General features: G+C 37.1%; 1 protein-coding gene across 8 annotated transcripts in view; it reads left to right on the forward strand.

Annotated features, from left to right (window-relative positions):
• Lingo2 (leucine rich repeat and Ig domain containing 2) overlaps positions 1-23,385 on the forward strand; it is a 1,215,328-nt gene that overhangs the window by 681,275 nt on the left and 510,668 nt on the right. For 7 of the 8 annotated variants that reach the window (XR_004117723.1, XM_031366384.1, XM_031366385.1 and 4 more), the window contains one exon: positions 6,643-6,722. The exons of the other annotated variant lie outside the window; for it this stretch is intronic. The gene's annotated coding sequence lies outside the window, so the exon portion shown is untranslated. The remainder of the gene's footprint in view (positions 1-6,642; positions 6,723-23,385) is intronic. 8 annotated transcript variants of the gene reach the window in all.

Raw genomic sequence — 23,385 nt, forward strand, 5'->3', positions numbered from 1 at the left:
ACCCTGTACTCAGTCCAGTGGATGGCTGTGAGCCTCTATTTCTGTATTAGTCAGGTACTGTCAGATCCTTAAATATTTTTAAACTTTTCATTTTATATATTTTTTAAAGATCTTACAGATCCTCACAAGTTAGTATTAATACTAAAAAAAAAAAAAATGGAAATACATTTTACCATTGTGAAAAATATCTGACAGAGTGAGGAGAAAGGGGTTTTGTTAGTTTATAATTTCAAAGATCCTTATTATCCTGGCTAGGAATATGTAAGCTAGTAAGGATTTGATTTAGAGTTTTGCTCACATCTTGGCAGATCTAAAAGCAAAGAAATTGAACCAGAAGGCAATGTCCACAAATTCTACAGTCAACAAAATGCTACAAAAAAAGGCTGAAGCATGACCACTTAAATAAAACACAAAGATCTACTACTCTTGGCATTTCTTAATAAAGAGCTTGCCGTCTTAGCTACAGCAAAAGACGATGAGGAAATGACAGGGAAACAAACAAGAAAGGAAGAAACCAACCATCCTTATTTTTAGATTATATTTTACAACACATAAAAGACCTCAAAGGTCCCATCAGAAAACACCCACAGATGATAAATATTTTCATCAAAGTAGCAGTATTCAAAATTAATATACAATAGGCAGTGGGTTTCTCACACCCCAACAAAAAGTATGTTGAGAAACAAATCATTAAATAATTCCACTTACATTATCCTACAGAAATAGTTAGGAATATGTATTAGTAAGGAAGTGAAAGATTTATATAGTGAAAATTTTAAAACATTGAAAAAGAAATGAAGGAAGCTTCCAGAAGATGCAAAGACATTTCATGCTCATGGTAGGGCAAAATGAATATTTTAGAAATGGTAATCCTGTCAAAAACAATGTACAAATCCCATAAAATTCCAATTATAATTGCAACTCTATTATTTACAGAAACAGGCAAAAAAAAAAAAAAAGAGTCCTTAACAAATCAATACTGCTCAGTAACAGCATTGCTGGAGATATCACCATACCTGATTTCAACCTATACCACAGACCTCTAGTAAAAGACAGCATAGCATGGGAAAACAAAAACAAAACAAAACCAAAACAGACTCATGGATCAATGTTATAAAATGGAGGTCGCATATATAAGCCAGCTGGCTTTTCACAAAGAGTCCAAAAATACAGAGTGGAGAAAAGGCAGACACTTCAGCAAAAAGTTCTATAAAAGCTGTTTATCTGTGTGTGGAAGAGAGAAACTACATTCCTTTCTCTCCTTGCATTAAAAACAAACACACAAGCAAAAACAGATCAGAAATTTCAAACACACTTGTAAACTTAAAATTGATGAGAGAAACAGTAGAGAATATACTACATGGTGTGGACATAGGTAAGGACTTTCTAAATTGGAAAGGCTAAAGCCAAACATCACATGTTTTCTTTCACATGTGGTCTTAGCTTTCAATCTTTCATTCTATATGTTTAAATTGGAGCAACTCTAGAAGCTAGGAAATTGGAAATGGCCACCAGGAGAAATGTCTGAAAGAGAAGTGGCTAGTAGAAGATAAATAATAGGAAAACAACTTAGAAAGGCGTATTAGGGTACAGAGGTTCATGCAGGGAAGGGTAGGTACACTGAGTAAAGGTAGGGGAGGGAAGCAGAGGCTAACCAAAGGAAGGCATTTACACAAAAAGCCCTGTGGAAAACTACTACTATGTGCCTTTTCTATGTCAACTATTATTTCCATCCCCCTCAGAGGCTTGACCATTTTAAACATTTAACAGCTAGAGTGATAAGTTATCGAAATATCTGTGGGTTATAATCAACATGCTGTTGTTAATTCTTCTCTGCCTCCCCCACTCTACCTCCACCATCAATCTTACACATCAACTTATGATCCATTATAATGTTAATCATTTTCTCACTTAGTTCTTCCACTGCCTACTTTTGGGAAATTGAAATCATTTTAACTTTAGGCCTCATTATTCTTTACAAACCAGAACAATTTTCCATTTGTCTTAGGATGTTCTATTTATGCTAGAGTGTAAATGTGATTTTTAAAGTAATTCTGTGTATATTTTCAAATGGCATATTGTGATAAATTGAAGTATATCCAAGAGAAGGTGACCAGAATAGTGAGATTTCTACAAACTCGTTATATCAGGAATGTGGCTATCATTCTGTGTTCAAGATGTGCAATTAAAGCTAAACGATGCTGTATATCCTGGAGTAGACATGACAGCTTTCTTCAGTGATTTGGAGAACTGCCATGTATATATTGAGTAGTTATAGAGAACAATTCTTGGACCAAGGTGTGATATAGTCAATAGTCAGAGATGTTATTCAGTAAACAATCATGTCAACCACAAAATCCTCATAGTGTACAGGGGATAGAGGGATGATCTACATCATTTATGACTTGAAGGTTGTGTGGTTATTTCTGTCACTAAACGATTCCCCAACAGATGGCAATCAAACTTCAATGAGTGATCCTTACTTGGCATATTTGTGTGAAAACTATTTTAGGAAAGGCTATGCTACTAGAATCCACTGCTTGTGCCAACACAACTGGTTAAATTCCCAGGTTATAGACAGAACTGAGCCTATTACTGCCTTGAGGTGCCTTCACTTCCTCCCTATCTCCCTTACCAGATTCTAAAGCTTTCCTATAGCAGTGGGAAAAGTTCTCTGGTAAGCTTGTTTGCATTGGACTATGTGAAAAAAATATGATGTATTTAAAATAACCCTTTATCCTACAATCCTTTCAGGTTAACAGTGTATATTCAGGGCAGCTTACATAATACAAGCATAATTTAATGAGCTACAGCTATGAAAGTGCTAGAAAATGAATCAAAGTGTAACTTATGCCAGAAATTTTTAGAATAAAAATAAACCCATGCTTTGGTGTATTTGAAATAATGTCACAGCAAGACAACATATGTAATATAAATATTCTTTCAATTCTCACTTTGATTAGAGTAGAAAATACACATTACATTGGGGTTTTTTGTGTCATGAATCTGACTAAAGTTACAGTTTGATCTTTTATCTTGTTCTGGCTTTCACTAAAGCAGCAGACAAAGCTCATATTTAGGCTTAATACAGATTTCATTGAGCACACTAGTCCTATGATGCAGCTCATTTTATTAGACTGTACACTCGATACAAAGCATCAATTGCAGAGGGTCACACTGCATCTTTCTAGCTGTCACACCAATATCTTCCTAAGTGCCATCTGCAATGTCTCAGGCTCTTTATTTATACCAGACCTCATTTAGTTTGATACGAGCTATTTTCAAAGTGCCTGCAGTACACAAAAATGCACTTTATCACTAGACAGTCCATTTCTGTGGAGATAGGACTACCAGCAAGATTTTTCTTGGTCATAGAGATCTAGAATAATGATGATGATACCTATGAGGAAAAGCAATCTTAATTCTCATAAAATCTGTAAAATTGATAGCAACATTGGGGATGAAAGACAGTTGAATACATCGAGCTTAGGCTTTGTTAGAAAACAGAACTCATTTGTGATTGGGTTACCTTACTCAGGATGATATTCTCCAGATCTATACATTTTCCTAAGAATTTCATAAATTCATTGTTTTTAATAGCTGAGTAGTACTCCATTGTGTAAATGTACCACGTTTTCTGTATCCATTCCTGTGCTGAGGGACATCTGGGTTGTTTCCAGTTTCTGGCTATTATAAATAAGGCTGCTAGGAAAATAGTGGAACATGTGTCCTTATTACATGTTGGAGAATCTTCTGGGAATATGCCCAGGAGTGGTATCATTGGGTCCTCTGGTAGTACTATGTCCAATTTCCTGAGGAACCTCCAAACGGATTTTCAGAGTGGTTGTACCAGCTTGCAATCCCACCAGCAATGAAGTAGTATTCTTTCTCCACAACCTTGCAAGCATCTGCTGTCACCTGAGATTTTTATCATAACCATTCTGAATGGTATGAGGTGGAATCTCAGGGTTGATTTGATTTGTATTTCCCTGATGACTAAGGATGTTGAACCTTTTTTTTTCTTTTTCTTTTTCTTTCTTTTTTTTGTGCTTCTCAGTCATTCAGTATTCCTCAGTTGAGAACTCTTTGTTTAGCTCTGTACCCCATTTTTAACAGGGTCATTTGATTCTCTGGAGTCTAATTTCTTGAGTTCTTTGTATATATTGAATATTAGCCCTCTAGTGGATATAGGATTGGTAAAGGTCACACATGGTATGCACTCCCTGATAAGTGAATATTAGCCCAGAAGCTCTGAATACCCAAGATACAATCCACAAACCACAAGGAACTCAAGAAGGAAGACCAAAGTGTGGATACTTCATCCCTTCTTAGAAAGGGGAATGAAATACACATAGAAGGAGTTGCAGAGACAAACTATGGAGCAGAGACTGAAGGAAGGACAATCCAGAGACTGCCCCACCCGGAAATACTTCCCATATACAATCACCAAACCCAGGCACTATTGTGGATGCCAGCAAGTGCTAGATGACAGGAGCCTGATATAGCTGTCTCCTGAGAGGCTCTGACAGTGCCTGACTAATACAGAAGTAGAGGCTCACAGCCATCCATTGGACTGAGCACAGGGTCCCCAATGAAGGAGCTAGAGAAAGGACCCAAGGAGCTGAAGGGGTTGGCAGCCCCATAGGAGGGACAATAATATGAACTAACTAGTACCCTCAGATATCCCAGAGATTAAACCACCAACCAAAGAGTCCCACATGGAGGGATTTATGGCTCCAGCTGCATATGTAGCAGAGGATGGCCTAGTTGATCATCAGTGGGAGGAGAGGCCCTTGGTCCTGTGAAGGTTCTGTGTCCCAGTGTAAGGCAATACCTGGGCCAGGAAGTGGGAGAGGGTAGGTTGGTAAGCAGGGTAGTGGGGATGGAACAGGAGTGTTTTTTTTCCCTGGAGGGGAAACTGGGAAATGAGATATCATTTGAAATGTAAATAATGAGACTATCTAATGAACAAAAATAAAAAATAAAATGAAATAAATTCATGTTCCATGTTCCAAGTTAAAAAGAAAGACAGGAAACAGAGCTTAGTTCCCTAGTTCTTTTATTCCACAGCCCTTTAACAGTTTTTGTAATAGGCTAACCAGACTTCAGGATCCAATCTGATACAATTGGTGGAGGAACTCATGTATGAAAAAGAGGTGGTGGTGCTATTGATGAAGGTGAATTTCTTAGAAAACTACAGCAGGTCCAGAGGCAGGAGCTTCTATGGGTCAGAAATAAACCCAACAATGTCCTTCCTTCAGGGAAGTCTAGCAGCTGTCTATCAAATTGTACATTACTGAAGGTCATTGAAGCCTGAAAGGAAAGGTTCATTCTTAAAGAAACAAATAAAGTTATATGTTTAAAAAAATGGATAAGAAGCAAGGAAACATTTGAAAAAGAAGCTAGGTAGAAAAAAGGCTGAACCCTAAGAAGTCAGAAACATGTCAGTTACTTCTGTAAGATACTATTCCAGGGACATGAAATTTCATACATGTTCCCTCAGAGTAAAGGTTCCCCACTTATATTTGGAACACATACACACACACACACACACACACACACACACACACACACGCCTATATACAGTATATATTTTTGCATTTATTCTAAATATTTCTCATTTTTTTTATTTTTCCATATCCACCATGAACTCTCTGAATGTTTTCACATCTGCTCTTAGAAAGAATAAACTATTCAGAACAAATTGAAATTTCCAAACTCATCCAAAGCTAAGGTGCTGTGCTTATGGTCAACTTGGCTGTTTCCTTTCAAAGAAATAGCTTTAGATAACATTTGAATTTCCAGGGAAAGAAATGAAAGGATAGGGTGGATCTCTGGAGTAATAAAATTAGATGGATCATATTAGCCTTTTGGCTAGATTGCAACTTTTCTGTGTTGTTAAAATTTCTTGATTAGATATTGAATCTAATTTTAACATACCATGATGATAATAGAAAATGTTTGTAGATACTAATGAAACTCATATGTAATTATAATATTACATATCCTATTAAGGTAGACAATAGCAATTAATTGATAAATGAAATCCTGCTTATGAAGTAACTCTTAAAATTTCCTCATCTAATTATATAAACACATGTAAATAGCATGATTTACTAGTTAGCATGTGTTTTGGGAATGGTGCAGTAGTATGCATAGAGAACAGTGGTGATGATGGCTATGACACACTGAGAAAACTTTGTAGGGCCATTAATCTCAGCACTAAGAAGATAGAGGTAGGCTGAGTTCTGAACTTTAAGCTACCATGGTCTGCCTACATTCTAGGGGATCCAAGGCTAAATAAATAAGACCCTATCTGCAAAAAGCCATGCATTTAATTAAAAAAAAAAATAGATGCGTGTACGTGGTATCTCACATTGGATTTGGATTTGAGGTGTGTCGGCCTTATTCTACTAAATAATAAAAAAATATTATATGCCTTGATTATAGAGATAAGTACAAATTCATGTTCTGGATAAATATGGCAACATATTGCCTTCAAAATGGAAAATGCCAAAGCCCATAAAGTAGATCACTCACTATTATTGTTTTAAAAGTTTAAAAACAGTAAAAAATTAAATGAGTTCCTAGTGCTGAAGCATCATGGTATTTTCTCCCCTTCCCCCTTTGTGCCTTCTGCAGCATAGTGAAATAATCATAAAAAGAGGTTCTACGATCAAGAGCACAGGTGGACACCAGCATGAGGAGCCCAGTCCATATTGGTAAGTGGACAGATGCCATGCTGTGCTTTCTTTTCTATGTCCTGATGTCTGTTGGCACTAATTTTGTTGGTTTGCTTGTTTGTTTGTTTTTAATCCTAAGAGTCCCATGATATATTTTATTTTAGAAATGACAAATGCTTTTAAAATTCAGTCCGTGACTTTAATATGATTTGGAAGACATCTATCTCACTGGAATTGTGTTCCCTTTGATCTGTCTCCCATCTAAGTTACCAATTCCCCAAGCCCTTACTAACCTGCATTTTCTAGTTCTATTAATTTAATCTTTATAAATTCTGCATCTGACTAGGCTCATGTAGTATTTTGTTTTTTGTCCCTGATAAATACAGTTTTGTTTTCCCAAGAAAAAGAAGAAAAATTTTTGTATTGGAAAAGTAATAAACAAAACAAGACAAAACAAAGTGTTAGACATTGATAGGGATTTAAAGTAGCAATGTGATTACATGAAAATATCTGCATTTGTTGACATTTGTTTCCTCATTTTATAGTAGGATTTATGCTTGGCTGGTAAGATTTCTTAAGCATCACTGAAGAGACTGCATGTTCACATTCTAGTAGTTTCCTCTGCATGTGACAAGAACTTAAAGACAACAAGTAGGTTAGCTCATAGTTCATGTTTTCCACATGCCAAGAAATATATCCAAGATACTTTACTGCACTGCCTTCTTTGACACTCACTATATGACCCTTGCATTAGCAGACGAAAAAAAAAAATAACTGTCAGAATATCAGTGGATTGTCTAGAATCCCAGTATTCCCTGGGAGTGTTCTGATCCATTTCTTGCTGGTAGCAGTTTCCACTCACACTGATTTATAAAACCAACACTTTGGGGTAGTTAAGATACATTAAGCTTTTAGATGAGATGCAGGCTACTTTCCAAAGGATAACTGCACCGAATATGATGCTTGTGTATTTTCATGCAGTCCTATAACTTACAAATGGCTTATAAATATGTAAATTCATCTACTCACACACTGATAAGAAAACAGGGTAGAATTCATTCTTTAAGATTTTAGAGACAGAGATGCTCTTATAATGAGAGGGTAGCTGGCTCTCTGGATATCTTATTTCTCTGATCTTTTCAGACTTTCTGTAGTCTAGGGTCAGTCAGTGTATATGTGTATACTTATATACACATATACATATATGTGTGTGCATATACATATATATATATATATATATATATATTACACTCTATTGAAGACTGAATGTTTTTGTAAGATGACTAAAAATTATTTGCAGGAGATGTGAGATGATTTGAAAGCAGGAAGGACAACATCCACTTTTAATTATCATCGCAGTTATCCAATGAATACATAATAACTGTATTACATTTAAATAAATATTTTTAACTCCCTCAAAATCAACATTCCTCACAGTGTAGACAGGAACCTGCAAACAAACAACAGACTGTATACTATAGAGCAAAGCGGTCAGTCCTGAGAGGAACACCAGTCAAACCTGACTCTGAGCTACACCTTTGAGCTTCTAGCTCATGTCTGCTCCTATTATACTAGAGAAACCTCAGCACACAGCAAGAATTCTGTTTTTGATCTATGGAGGGAGAAGAAAGATTGAATTCCAAGCTGTTAAAATGAAGCTAGTGTAAGGAAAGTGACGGGGACATGAGCCCTGGAAAGAGAGGCTTCAACCAATTGACAGGAAGCCAAAAGGCTGTTAGACTTCATAGGAATATTTCTAAATGTCTATATACAACATCAAGCCTTCTAAATTTTGAGATATATTGCTGGATGGCTCAAGGAGTTTTGACTTCTTTTTTACCCTTTCATATTTTTACCTCTAAAGAAAATTTAGGTTGAATTTAGAAGACTGAATCTTGTCAGTTCTCAAACACTGCAGACTTGGGTATCACTTTAGGAAGCACAAGTGGTCCTTGGACTGCTCTGAAATAAAAAGGAACCATATTTCCCCACTACACTGAAGAGGTCTGAAAATAAATGTCACTTGTTCATTTCAAAAACTACCAACAAAAATTGAGCCCTTTTGTGTGCAAGGTGAAGCACACATTGAAGCAGAAGTAAGAATTGCCTTTACTAGATGAGTTCTGGGTCTTTCTAGGTTCTGCTGAAATGGATCCAAGCATTTGCATGTACTATTTTATTAACAACTATCGTAGTACTGTGTCAGAGTATTATTTCACATATGTTCATAAACAGCTTTGGTGATAGGTAAATATTAGAAAATTTGGGTTTTCCTCTAAACAATATTGATTTACTGTTTTCTGTCATCGTTTAATATTTCAGGAATTTACAATTTTTGTTTTGTGGTTTTGTTTTTAAGTTCCACCCCTTGATGCTTAAAATGATATTTAGGCTGCTTCAGCCATACACACACACACACACACACACACACACACACGGCATACACAAATACATATATGCATGCAGGCTGCAAAAGACTAAGATAAAAATGAAAAGTTGTAACACTGGCCCAGCCACCATTATATGGTTTCCTCTTAAAGCAGATGGAAATAAATACAGAAACCTACAGCCAGACATTATACACACACACACACACACACACACATATACACACACACACACATACACACACACACACACATACACACAGACAGAGAGAGGGAGAGAGAGAGAGAGAGAGAGAGAGAGAGAGAGGGAGAGAGAGAGAGAGAGAGAGAGAGAGAGAGAGAGAGAGAGAGCGCTTGAAAACACACGTTTCTATTTCTAAATGGGGCATCTTTATTAAATTCCTTCCCCCAGAGCTCAGGGAGCCCTGTGAAAGAGGAGACAGAAAGATTGTAAGCCTGACAAGGTATAGAGGGCAGGGCACCAAGAAAGCAGTGATTTCTAAACACCAGCTGTACTGGCACACATAGGACCTCACAGAGACTGTGGTAACCTGCACAGGGCTGCCTCAGATGGGTTCCCATCACTCAGAAGGAAAAGTAGAAACACATTCTTATCCCTAACCTAAAGCTATCTCCAACATAACTGCTCACCAAGAAAAAATTAGTTTTATTTCCAAGGGAGTCTTACTGGTTATACAAGCAGGTTCTATGTCCAGCATTAATTTTCCAACCAAAACATACTCAATTGCATTTCTGGATATTCTTTGTCTCATAATGCTTTGCCAGAGCATTTTGCTTAAATTGTACAAGTCTCTTATATATACATTTTGGTTTCGCATTCTTTTTTTATGGGATTTTTGTGTTTACAAATGGGTGTCTCTGCATCTATACAGGTTTTCTGTGTTTTTTTCCCTTTGGCTGTTTTTCTTTTTTGTTTGCTTTGTACAATGCTGGTTTGTTTTGTTTTACCTTATTTTATTCATTATATATCCTTTTATATGTCAATTATGTCCTAACCAGAGAGAGAGAGAGAGAATTTGGATAGGAAAGGAGGTAGGGAGGGCTTGAGAGAAAGTAGAGGAAGAGAAATTTTAATCAGAATATATTATATGAAAAAAATGAAAGTAAAATAGAAAATAAAATTTATGACAACATTTAAAACTGAGTAATTAACCTATTACTATCTTCAAATTCTGTATTGTTAACCTTAAATTCACAAATGGAGTCAACCTAAGGCCTTAAATGCATAAAGGAAGGTTTTAGCTGAATATGTTGTGTCCTGGTAAGGGGAGAGGTAATCCAAGTCAGCATTGGAAGTGAGGCAAGGGTTGCTTGTGCATGGGTATATAATACTCTGATTCAGGAAAGAAGAGGTTCCACAATCATACCAGATCAGACACTTTATAAGAGCAGATTTGCGAAGATCTGAATAGGTTGCCTTACATCTTTATTATTAGGGCCCGAAGTTGTTCATGACAATATACTCTTTAGTTGTAAAATATATATTCTTCCTACTAAAGTTCAAGTTATCAGTGACACAGAGGGTTGGAAGTTAATCTTATTTACCATCTACTGTAAAATAAGACATTTTCTAGAAATTTCTAGAATCTCAGAATAGAAGAAAAAATTATAATAGCACAAATATCAATGAAACTTGTCTAGACCTAGATAATGACATGAGGGAGAGAATGCCTCAGAGGTTAAGCCTTGTAGGACAATGAGTTAATAAAGAAGCAGAAAAAGTCACAATGGGAAGTTGTTTGCTATTCTTCTGTATTCATTGAATGACTCATAAACCTTTGAGCTTGAAGAAAGTTAACCACAGAGAACTGAAAGGGAACAGCAATGTAATGGAGACAGGCAATGGTGGCACATGCCTTTAATCCCAGCATGTGGGAGGCAGAGGCTGGTGGATTTCTGAGTTCTAGGCCAGCCTGGTCTACAAAGTGAGTTCCCGGACAGCCAGGGCTACACAGAGAAACCCTGTCTCAGAAAAAAAAAAAAGTAAAGGAGCATTTAAATCTGCCTTTGGAGACAACAAAGGACACAATCATCTTTGAAGCAAGAAAGCTGGAGTTGACTTAAGCTTCTTCAGAACCACAGGCATAAAAATGAACATAGTTGAGTAGGTGTGGTTTTGGAAGGATGAGGCATTCACTAGATATAAGCTACCCAAAGGAGGTATAGCTAGATGTTGAGGTAGATTTATTTCCATCCCATTTTTTTTCTGAAAATCTGCCACTCTGATACGCATAGTGTCTGTTCAAGTTTGAATTTCCATCAGCAATGAATGATTGTTTTCCCTAGTCTACTTTCACACCAACATGAATTGTCACTTGTGTTTTTGATCTTGGCCATTTTAACATAGATTTAAGAGTCTTAAAGTACTTTGATCTCCATTTCCCTAATGGCTAAGGATGTTGAATGTTTCTCTAAGTAGATTTTAGCCATCTGAGCTTCTTCTATTGAAAATTCGTTTGGATTGGTGTCCAAAATTTAGTTAGGTTATTTGGTTTTTTGATTTATACTTTCTTGAGTTCTTTATACATTTTGGATATTAGTCCTCTACTGGATATAGAATTCATAAATGTCATTTCCCATTCTATTGCATGTCACTTTATCCAAATGATAGTGTACTTTGACATACAAAAGCTTTTAGTTTCATGAGGTCCCATTTATTAATTTTTTATCTTAGTGCCTGCAATATTGTGTTCTATTCAGAATTTTTTTTCTGTGTCACTCATGTCAAAGCTATTTCCTACCCAGGATTCAGTGTATTTGTTTTATGTTTGAGAAGACTATTTTTTTGGCCAGTGTGTATTCTTTATCAAAAATCATATATCCATAAGGTGTGTAGATTTATGTGTAGGTCTTTTATTCAATTCTACTGATCAATGTGTCTATTCTAATGCCAATACCATGCTGTCTTTTATATGTATAGCTCTGTAGTGCAACTTGAAAACAGAAATGGTAGTACCTGAAGCAACTAATTTATTGTTAAGGATTCTTTTAGCTGTTCTGTTTTGTGGGTTTTGTTTGTTTGTTTTGGTGTTTCCAAATAAAACCAAGAATGACATTTCAAGATCTGTGAAGAATAGTGTTGGAATTTTGATAGCGCTTGTATTGAATATCTTTATTCAATTTCTTTGGGATGATGGCCAGTTTTGCTGTGGGTCCATAGGAGGGGTGGACATGGGAGAAGGAAGGCTACAGCAGATGTTTTTTTTTAGTGTTAAGAATGAGACTGGGACACTGGGTTTGGAGGAAGGGAGAAAGTGGTGAATGTCTTCAGTTAGTGTTCATGTTTCCCTGGCCTGCCCAGATTGTGGGTTTCTAAGATATCCCTGCATGTTTTGGAGGCAGAGATAAAGGGATATGTTAGGAGAAGGAAGGTTGGAGCAGAAGATCTTTGTGATCTGTTGGGGAAGGGTCTGTGAGAAAAGAGACTGCAGTTCGTACCTGCTACAGAGCTGGGGATGCAACTATGGAATTGGATCTGGAGGAGCAGAAAGAGGGGAAAATCTATAGGTACCCCACCTGATTCATCTTGCAGGAATCCCTACTTAATTTTGAAATCTGGGTTCTAGGAATCAAACTCAAGTCCTTGTGAGTTCATTTTACTGAATGAGCTGTCTTTTTAAGCTCCAGAATTCCTAACTTCTCTTAACCAATATCAATAATTTGTGTTATTCTCAAAATCCCTCAACATGGGACAATTGTCATTATGTGAGCACATAATACAATGCCAGTATATGTATAACTGCCAGTGGACACAGGTTACTGGGTTCCTGAGTTCCTGAAAAGAAAGTTGGGGCTGAATGGGTGGATAGCAGGAAAAGAATGACACCAAGACAGTTTCTGATCAAGGCCCAATGTTTACTTGTGAGTTTGAGTTTATAACGTGGGGGGACATTCCCCACTATGCCAGGATCTTGTCTTCTTGTCAGGATCTTGGATCTCTTCAGGACAATAGGCTCAGCACCTCAGCAGGTAGTGGCTCCTTGTAGGAAGTTGCAGATGTGGCAGGAAAATAGAGTTCACCTAGGTTGGAAAACTCCACCCTAGGTGGGCTAGCTGGCTGTGGCAAAGACAAAGTCTATTCAGCCTGCTCAAGGCTTGGAGGAGAGCACACATATGGAGTGGAATAAGTGGTTTTTCTTGATGTTTCTACTGTTTAATGGAATATACAATAATTTTATATCAAATTCCCATATACATTATATGTAAGTAGATATAAAAATAGTGCACAAATCATAAGTATATAGTTCAATGGATTTCTCACTATGTCTATAAAACTGCAATACCACCCAGAGTAGGAAGCAGATCTTGACCAAAAACATTGAAATGACACTTGATGTTTTCCAATATGAATCCCAGTCCTTCTTAAAATAACTCATTTTTTGAGATTCAATAATAATTATTTAGTCTCATTTACATTTATACAAATGTAATCATTGTTTTTAGGTTGTGTGTAGATTTTTTCTCAATATTATATATGCTAGATTCCTATGTGTAGCTTTAATTTCCAAGATATTTCATCAAGAAAAGTTTATAGATCTTAAACACTTATATGTAACTTCTGGGATTTTATGTCAAAATCTTAGTTGGTTGTACAACTTGTTTTTGTGGTTTGAAATTGTATTTTTATTGTTTAATAATAAACATTTTATTAACTCTTAGAATCTTATTATATTTTGATTATATTCACTATACAATTCTTCCTCCCAACTCTTCCCAGATGCCATAATCTCTCCTCTGTGTTGAAATAATAGACTATCTTGCAGTAAATGTATTGGTCCTATACTCTTGAAGTCTTTCCAAGTCTTCTGTAATGGTCCCCGAGACTTAGATGTAGGGGTTGTATTGAAACAGTATTCACTGGATGCAGGTACCCCATTGTCATTTTTCTCTACATTTATATTGGTTGTAGCTTTCTTGTAATGATCGCTGTCTACTGCAGAAAAGGGGTTTCTCTGATGAGAGAGATACACTTATCTTTGGGGAAAAGGATTAGTATTAGAATACAATAAAATCAGCCTGGTTCAAGAGACTGGCCATAGAAAGTTTTCAGTACAGACTACTACTTCTCCAAATGGAAGAATTTAGAGGAAGACATTCAAGCCTACTTAATCATGGTAGATAATGTTTTTTGGTGTGTTCTTGAACTCAGTTTATGAGTATCATACCAAATATTTTTGCAGCAATGTTTAAGACAGAAACTGGTCTAAATTCCCTTTCTTTGTTGAGTCTTTGTGTAGTTTAGAAATCAGGTGAGTGTGGCCTTATAAAACGAGTTTGTTAATGTTTCTTCTGTTTCTATTTTGTGGACTAATTTGAGGAATATTAGTATCAGCTCTCCTTTGAATGTCTGGTAAAATCATCTGGCCTTAAGTTTTTATTTTGTTGGGAGATTTTGGTAACTACTTCTATTTCCTTGGAGTTTATAGGACTATTAAAACTCTTTAGATGATCGAGGTAAGTGAAATAGATCGAGAAATCATCCATCTCATTTAGATTTATTTCAATTTTGCAGGCTTTTGAAGTTAGATGGAAAGATTTTTTAAATGTCCTCAGTGTCTGTTGTTATGCCCCCTTTTCCATTCCTGACGTTGTCAATTTGAGTATGGTCTCTCTGTCTCTCTGCCTTTTACTTAGTTTGGCTAAGGGCTTATCTATCTTGTTGATTTTCTCAAGGAACCAACTCCTGGTTTAATTGATTCTTTGTATTGTTCTCTTTGTTTCTAATTGATTGATTTCAGCCCTGAGTTTGAGTATTTCCTGCTTGCTGTTACTCCTCTTGGGTATGTTTTGTTCACTTTGTTCTAGAGCTTCTATGTGTGCTTTTAAATTGCTATTACGAGATTTCTCCAATTTTTTTTTTATGAAGGCACTTAGTGCTATGCACTTTCATTGTGTCCCATAAGTTTGAGTGACTTGTACCTTCATTTTTATTGAATTCTAGAAAGTCTTTATTTTTTCTTTTTTTTCTTCCCCAACCTAGAGAGTAGAGTTATTCTGTTTCCATTAGTTTGTAAACTTCCTGTTGTTGTTAAAGTCCTGCTTTAACCCATGATTGTCTGATGAGATACAAGGGGTTATTTCTTTTTTTCTTTAATATGTCTAGGCTTTCTTTGAGTATATGTCCAATTTTGGAGAAAGTTTGATGAGAAAAAGTTATACCCTTTACTCTGAGGTAATGTCTTTGTAGCTGAAGTGTGTTTCTTGTATGCAGCAGAAACATGGATCCTGTTTTTGCATCCATTCTGTTAGCCTGTGTCTTTTTATTGGGGAATTGAATCCACTGATGTTGAGAGGTATTAATGACCAATGATTATTAATTTCTGTTGTGGTCCTGTGTTCTGCCTTGCCACTGGGGTTTGAGAACACAGCTTGGGCAGGCAAATTGAAGAATGCTAGACTATATTTTATACTATGCCTCCATCAGGTTCTGGGCTTGTGGGAAGTGCTGATACATTGCTGCTCAAGGAGTGGGAAAATGTAGCCTAAGATGTGGGCCCTAGCCAGAGTGAGAAATAGGCTGAGGTTGAAGCTGGGGTTCCCTGAATCCTAGACATCCTGATGTTGGGAATGAAGGGGGCCCACAGGCCTTTGATGAGGATCACGGGACCAGGGGTTCTCAAACTCCTAGACATTCAGACACCACTGGAAGTTTCAGGGCTTTAGGAACAGAGGTGGTACTCAGGCGTAGAATGACGATTCTGCACATGTGGTATGGTTCTGTAGACAAAGGCTTTCTCCATGCTCCCCATGGTGGTACTTGATGAGAGAGACAGTCCTTGGTTCCAAACTTTTTATTGATTATTCCTCTTGGAAAATGGGTTCATACTACCTCCTCAGGGTGGACCAGGGATTAAATACCTTTTGCAAAAAGGAATGTCAGGGAAAGGATACTTATTGGCTAAACCCTCAGGGCCCATCTATATACCTTATTATCATGGGAATTCTGTTCTGGTCTATATTACCATTGGTCATGTCTCTGTGTGGAGAGTGTGATAACATGTTCCAGGCTAGAATCTGGTAGGGAGCAGGGAGAGGCCTACCATCCTCAGATGCATTCTAGGATCTCTGAACTCACTCAACCTTGCCAACTTTCCTAAGATGGTCAACTGTCCCCCACCTGTTATTTTGATGGTGGTGAAAGATGGGGAGGGGGAAAAAGGGAGAGAGGGAGAGAGAAAGAGAACTGAGAGTTTCTCTAAGTTTGATTTTGCTGGTGTGGAGTTATTTATTTTCTGTGCTTTATAGGTTGTAGTTAGCCTCTTTGGATTTGAGTTTTCCTTCTAGTATCTTCTTTAGGGATTTGTGGATAGATATTGTTTAAAATTGGTTTTGTCATAAATTATCTTGTTTTCTCCATCTATGATTACGAAAACTTTTACTGAGTATGTCTGGCCTGACATTTGTAGTCTATTAGAATTTGCAAAGTATCTTCCCTGGCCTCTCTGGTTTTTCGAGTCTCTGTTGAGAAGTTGAGTGTAATTCTGATAGTTCTACCTTTATATGGTACTTGGTATCTTTCCCTTGCAGATTTTAATATTTGTCCTTTGTTCTACACCTATAGTGTTTTGACTATTATGTGCCAGGAGAAGTTTCTTTTGTGGTCCAATCTATTTCTTTTTCTCTAAGCTTCCTTTTTGTAAGTTTATAGGCATCTCTTTCTTTAGGTTTGGGAAGTTTTCTTTAATGATTTTGTTGAAAATATTTTCTGGGTCTTGGAACTGAGAGTCTTTTCCTTCTTGTATGTGTATGTTTGATCTTTTCATAGTATCACAGATTTCTTAGATATTTTATGTTAGGAACTTTTTAAACTTAACATTTTCTTTGACTGATGTGTCTATTTCTTCAATCCTATCCCCTATGCCTGAGATTCTCTCTTCCATCTTTTGTATTCTGTTGGTGTTGTTTGCATCTGTATTTCCTATTCTCTTCTCAAGGTTTTCCAGATTCAGGATTCTGTCAGTTAGTGATTTATTGCTTCCATTTCTATTTTCAGGTTCTGAACAATTTCATTCACTTCCTTCACCTGTTTGATTTTATTTTCCTGTATTTCTTTAAGGTATTTATTCATTTACTCCTTAAAGGTTTCTATCATCTTCATTAGATTGGATTTAAGGTTTTCTTCTTCTTCTGCAGCTGTGTTAGGATATCCAGAGCTTGCTGTGGTAGAATAACTGGGCTATTGTTGATTGTGTTCTTGGGCTGACCACTAGCCCACTAGTTGTCTCTGGTACTGGATGGATATTCCTGATGCAGAAAGGACTCCTCAGTAAGGTAGTCAGAGCATTGGGACTGACAATGGAGCTTAGGGGAACAGGAAGTTGCTCACCTCTACTGCCTGTGCCCCAGGTGGATCTGGATGTTCCTGGGTTCCCACAGGTCTTCTCCAGAAGGGAGGCAGATCTGTAAGCCTGAGGATGGAACTTAAAGGGCAGATTGAAGCTCACCTCTGTTGGCTGTGCTAAGCAGGCAGGAGATAGCTGGCGTAGGCTCTAGCCTGGGTACTCCTGGGGCCCCACAGGACTGGATATTCTTGGGGCTCAGCAGGCTTCCTCAGAATGAAAGGTAATGTATCTGAGGAGTGGGGGGTGTGGATGACAGTGTGCAGCTCACTCCTGCTAGCTCTACCCAACGTAGACCCAACAGGCAGATGATAGGCAAGGCTTGGTCTATTCTGGGTTTTCCTGGGGGCCAGTATCAAGATTTAAAATTTTACTTGACAAAAGTTACATACAGATTGAGGTTATTAAATACATACAAGCCTGACAATTCCTTCAACTTAAAATTCAACATTTCTCACTTATCCAACTTTTAATTTTTTCCACTAGGTAATTGATGCTTAGCAATCTATCAATATTTTCTTGTCTCACTAGGTACCAACCAATCTTATGGCTGTGGAATCATAGCTGAGCAATGATGGTTGGAGTTTGTTGAAGGAGAATGATTGCACACTCCATTTCTGTTTGGAAAAATAATTATTTGTCCAGTCATATGAAACTAGGATAGCAAATGTGCAACAGGCATGAAAATGATCCAGAGGGTGCATGATTTTAACAGAGGGCTGGGTTCTCAACCACAGAGCGAGTATGACAGCTCCATCACTTTCCCAGACACATCTCTGGTGGCTGCATAGATGCTTCACTTGCTTCCAGTGCCATTAATTTCCACAGCATTAAAACTTCACTGCCTTAATGTTAAGACAATCGTAGAATGCATAATTTGATGTTATGTTGTTATACAGTGTGCTTTTAATGAAACCATAATATTTGGAATTAGCTTAATGCATATTCTATAGCAGGTATAATTTTCTTGATTTTTAAGTATATGGTTCTAAAGTATTAAATATATTACTATTTTTGTGCAACTATGGGCTTCATTTATCCTCAGAATTTTCCTATATATGAGTTTGTCTCTAATTATATATGAAAATTTTACTCATTCATTATTCTTCCTAATTTATGGTATTGCTATAAGCATCTTTACATGCTATAATAATTTCATAAAATATAATTATTTTTAATCTAATGAAAAAGTAAAATGCAAGCCAAGTTACATTATTTGTACTTATATGCATTTATACTTGCTTGGTATTTTTATATGACTATGAGTTATTATTCAGAATATTCTCACTTCAGTTTGAAAAGTCTCCCATACATATTTCTTGCAGAGATATCAAACTAGCAATATACTTTCTCAGTTTGTTTGGGTTCATTTTGATTTTGTTTATAGAAAGTTGTGAGGAATGTAGACTTCCAGGTGGGCAATTTATGTTTGCCTTTGCTTTTAGTATGTTAAATATACTACTGTGCTACTAAAAGGCAGTGGGATTTCTGTGCAGATTTCTAGTGAGAAACTTGCTGATAGTCTCACTGAGAATGCCTTAGCCAGTTCTTCTTCTCTGACTGATTTTTGCTGGTGCTTCAGTATGTGCCTCTTTGTGTTATTTAGACTTTGTTGTCATTCATAGATTCAGATATTCATAAATACTCCTCAATTTGCAAGCTTTGCAGTCACTACTTCTTCATGTTATCTTTCTCTACTTTCTTTCTCTTCCTCTCAGTGTTTATAGTGATTTGTTTGAGCATGTCTCATAAGTCCCAAGAGGTCTGATTTGGTCACCTTCCTTTATTTCCTATTTTTGCTCCCCAGACTAGGTAATTTTAAATAGCTTGTATTCAGGTCCAGTGATATGTTTTCTGAATCTTTGTGACTGTTTTTCAATACCTCTAATGAAAGTTTTAATTGATATTTTGAATGTTGTCTCTCTCTCTCTCTCTCTCTCTCTTTCTCTCTCTCTCTCTCTCCCCTGCCCCCTGGTGTGTGTGTGTGTGTGTGTGTGTGTGTGTGTGTGTGTGTGTGTGTATTCTCTTTACTAAGTCCCTTTCTAACTATGAAGCATTGCATGTAGTTGAGACTGGGAAAGAGGCAAATAAAACTACAGAATTTCTAACCAGTTAGAATGTGGCTTCTTTTGGGTATTTGCTTGGTTTCTGTAAATGTTGCTCAATCAGAAGTCATTTTATCTTACTTTATTCCATAGATTCATATATGTATATTGAAAGTGGTAAAAAAAAAATGAGGTTTTCCGGTTTTTATTAGTTCACCTTGCTATTTTTAAAAGGTTTTGGTTCCTATTCATTTCAGATAAATTAAAATATTATGTATTGTGCATAACATATTGATACATGGTTTCGTTACTCTCAGGAGAACCCTAGTGAACAAAAGTATAAGCTTTAATTTTAGACAATGGAGCAATCATACTTTATGATAGTAGTGTAATTCTCCCTACAGTGGTTATTACTCTCATATAGAGTTAGAGACAATGAACTTACAAGTAAACAGTTCTTTGCATCTTAGCAGTAGAGCTAGATTAAAATTAATTCTCATTAAGCAATACTTGTAGTCAATTTGACCAACTTGTTTTTTGTAATTGAACACTATGTGTACAATATAGGTAGAGGTAATTTAATCATTTAATATATGTCCTTTGTCTTATGATTAAAAGGAAACAATATTAAAATTAAGCAATAAATTTAGAAATTAATAATCTTTCAACCTGAAGTGTTAAGCTATTAAGTAGGTTTCAAACTGAATTTTGCAACTTGAAATAAGAGTAGGATTAAAAACTTAAGAGGCTATGTTACTCAACAACCCTATTAAAAAATGGAGTACAGAGCTAAAAAAGAATTCTCAACTGTCAAATGGCCAAGAAACAACTAAAGAAATGTTCAACATCCTTAGTCATCAGAGAAATACAAATCAAAACAACCCCGAGATTCCACCTCACACCAGTCAAAATGGCTAAGATTAAAAACTCAGGTGACAGCAGATGCTGGTGAGGATATAGAGAAAGAGGAACACTCCTCCATTGTTGATGGATTGCAAGTTTGTACAAACACTCTAGAAATCAATCTAGTGGTTCCTCAGAAAATTGGACATAGTACTACCTGAAGACCCAGCTATATCACTCCTGGGCATATACCCAAAAGATGCTCCAACATGTAACAAGGAAACATGCTCCACTATGCTAAAAGCAGCATTATTTATAATAGCCACAAGCTGGAAAGAACCCAGATTCCACAGAGAATGAATGGAGTACTACTCAGCTGTTAAAAATAATGACTTCATGAAACTCTTTTTTTTTTTTTTTTTTTTTTTTTTTTTTTTTTTTTAGTTATTTTCTTTATTTACATTTCAAATGATATCCCCTTTCCTGGTTTCCCCTCTGAAAAAAATCTCTATTCCCTCCTTCCTTCCCCTGCTCATCAATCTACCCTCTCCCACTTCCTGACCCTGGCATTCCCCTACACTGGGGCATAGAACCTTCATAAGACCAAGGGCCTCTCTTCCCATTGATGACTGACTAGGTCATCCTCTGCTACATATGCATCTGGAGCCATGAGTCCCACCATGTGTACTCTTTAGTTATAGGTTTAGTCCCTGGGAGCTCTAGAGTTACTGGTTAGTTCATGTTGCTGTTCCTCCTATGGGGCTACAAACTCCTTCAGCTCTTTGGGTCCTTTCTCTAGCTCCTTCATTAGGGACCCTGTCCTGAGTTCAATGGATGACTGTGAGCCTCTACTTCTGTATTAGTCGGGTACTATCTGAGCCTCTCAGGAGACAACTATATCAGACGCCTGTCATCTAGCACTTGCTGGCATCCACAATAGTGTCTGGTTTTGGTGATTGTATATGGGAAGGATTTCCAGGTGGGGCAGTCTCTGTATTGTCCTTCCTTCAGTCTCTGCTCCATCCTTTGTCTCTGCAACTCCTTCCATGGGTATTTTGTTCCCCCTTCTCTTCCCCTTCTAAGAAAGATTGAAGTATTCACACTTTGGTCTTCCTTCTTCTTGAGTTTCTTGTAGTTTGTGGATTGTATTTTGGGTATTCAGAGCTTCAGGCTAATATCCACTTATCAGTGAGTATATAACATATGAGATTTTTTGTGACTGGGTTACCTCACTCAGGATGATATTCTCCAGATCCATCCATTTCCCTAAGAATTTCATAAATTCATTGTTTTTAATGGCTGAGTAGTACTCTGTTGTGTAGATGTACCACATTTTCTGTATCCATTCCTCTGTTGAGGGACATCTGAGTTGTTTCCAGCTTCTGGCTATTATAAATAAAGCTGCTATGAAAATAGTAGAGCATGTGTCCTTATTATATGTTGGAACATCTTCTGGGTATATGCCCAGGAGGGGTATAGCTGGGTCTTCAGGTAGTATTATGTCCAATTTCCTGAGGAACCACCAAAATGATTTCCAGAGTGGTTGTACCAGCTTGCAATCCCACCAGCAATGAAGGAGTGTTCCTTTTTCATGAAATATTTGTGCAAATGGATAAAACTAGAAAATATCATCCTGAGTAAGTTAATCAGTCACAAAAGAACACATATGGTATACACTCACTGATAACTGGATATTAGCCCAAAAGCTTGGAACGCCCAAGATACAATTAACAAACCATATGAAGCACATGAAGAAGGAAGACCAAAGTCTGGATGCTTCAGTCCTTCTTAGAAGGGGGAACAAAATACTCACTGTAGGTATAGGGTTGGAGGGACTTGGGAGGAAGAAAGCAGAGGGGGGGAAATGGGGACAGGGTCAGGTATGCAAGGAGACAGGGATGATATACAAAAGGTCAGGAATTTAAACAGTGGTGTGTAGCAATGGAAGATGGGGAACTAAGGGTAGCCCCCACAAATCCCAAATGACAGGAAAGCAAGAGGCTCCTATGGCCTAATAGGAATGAGATTAGTTGTAATGCCCAGCAAAGGGGAGAGAGAACCTGTAGAGACCATATCCAGAAGTCAGGTAAGACCCCTGGTTTGGGGATGGGACCACCCACTCATCTCCAAATTTTTAACCCTGGATTGCTCCTGTCTAAAGGAAATACGAGACAATGTGTGGAGCAGAGACTGAAGGAAAGGCTGCCCAGAGACGGCCCTATCTGGGAATCCATCCCACATACAGATATCAAACCCAAATACTATGGCTGATGACATAAAGTGCTTGCTGACAGTTGCTTGATATAGCTGTCTCCTGAGAGGCTCTGTCATAGCCTGACAAATAAAGATCCAGATGCTCCCAGCCATCCATTGGATTGAGCACTGGGTCCCCAGTGGAGGAGTTAGAGAAGGACTGAAGAAGCTGAAGAGCTTTGCAACCACATAAGAAGAACAATATCAAACAACCTGACCCCCAAGAGCTCCCAGGGATTAAACAACCAACCAAAGTGTATATATGGACGGACGCATGACTCTAGCCACATAAGTAGCAGAGGATGGCCTTGTTGCACTTCAATGGGAGGAGAGGCTCTTGGTGCTGTGAAGGCTCGATGCCCCAGTGTAGGGGAATGCTATGGTGGGGAGGTGGAAGTGGGTGGATAGGAGAAGAAGCACCCTCATAGAACCAGAGGAAGTAGGGATAGGATAGTGGGTTTCCAGTGGGAAAACTGGGAAAAAGGATAATGAAATGTAAATAAATAAAATATCCAATAAAAATAATAATTTTTGCCTTTGTTCTCAACTAAAAATTGACTCAACTAAAAATAAAACAAGTCATATTTTGACTCTGTTTTCATCACATTATTATGTATTTCCTAAATTTTTTGATAATTCTTACTTCCTCCTCTGAAACCATTTATGTGTTTTCTCATAAAGGAAATCCATGTGTGTTTACATATATTTGGCTGTGTATTATTCAAGAAAAGTCTATTATTCGCCCACTTTTATTCTTATCCAGGTTGCTTTTCTGGAGGCCACTTTCTCTCTTTTTTTTTTTTTTTATTTTAGA

The sequence above is a fragment of the Mastomys coucha genome, unplaced genomic scaffold (genome assembly GCF_008632895.1).
Source record: "Mastomys coucha isolate ucsf_1 unplaced genomic scaffold, UCSF_Mcou_1 pScaffold14, whole genome shotgun sequence".
Classification (NCBI taxonomy): Eukaryota; Metazoa; Chordata; class Mammalia; order Rodentia; family Muridae; genus Mastomys; species Mastomys coucha.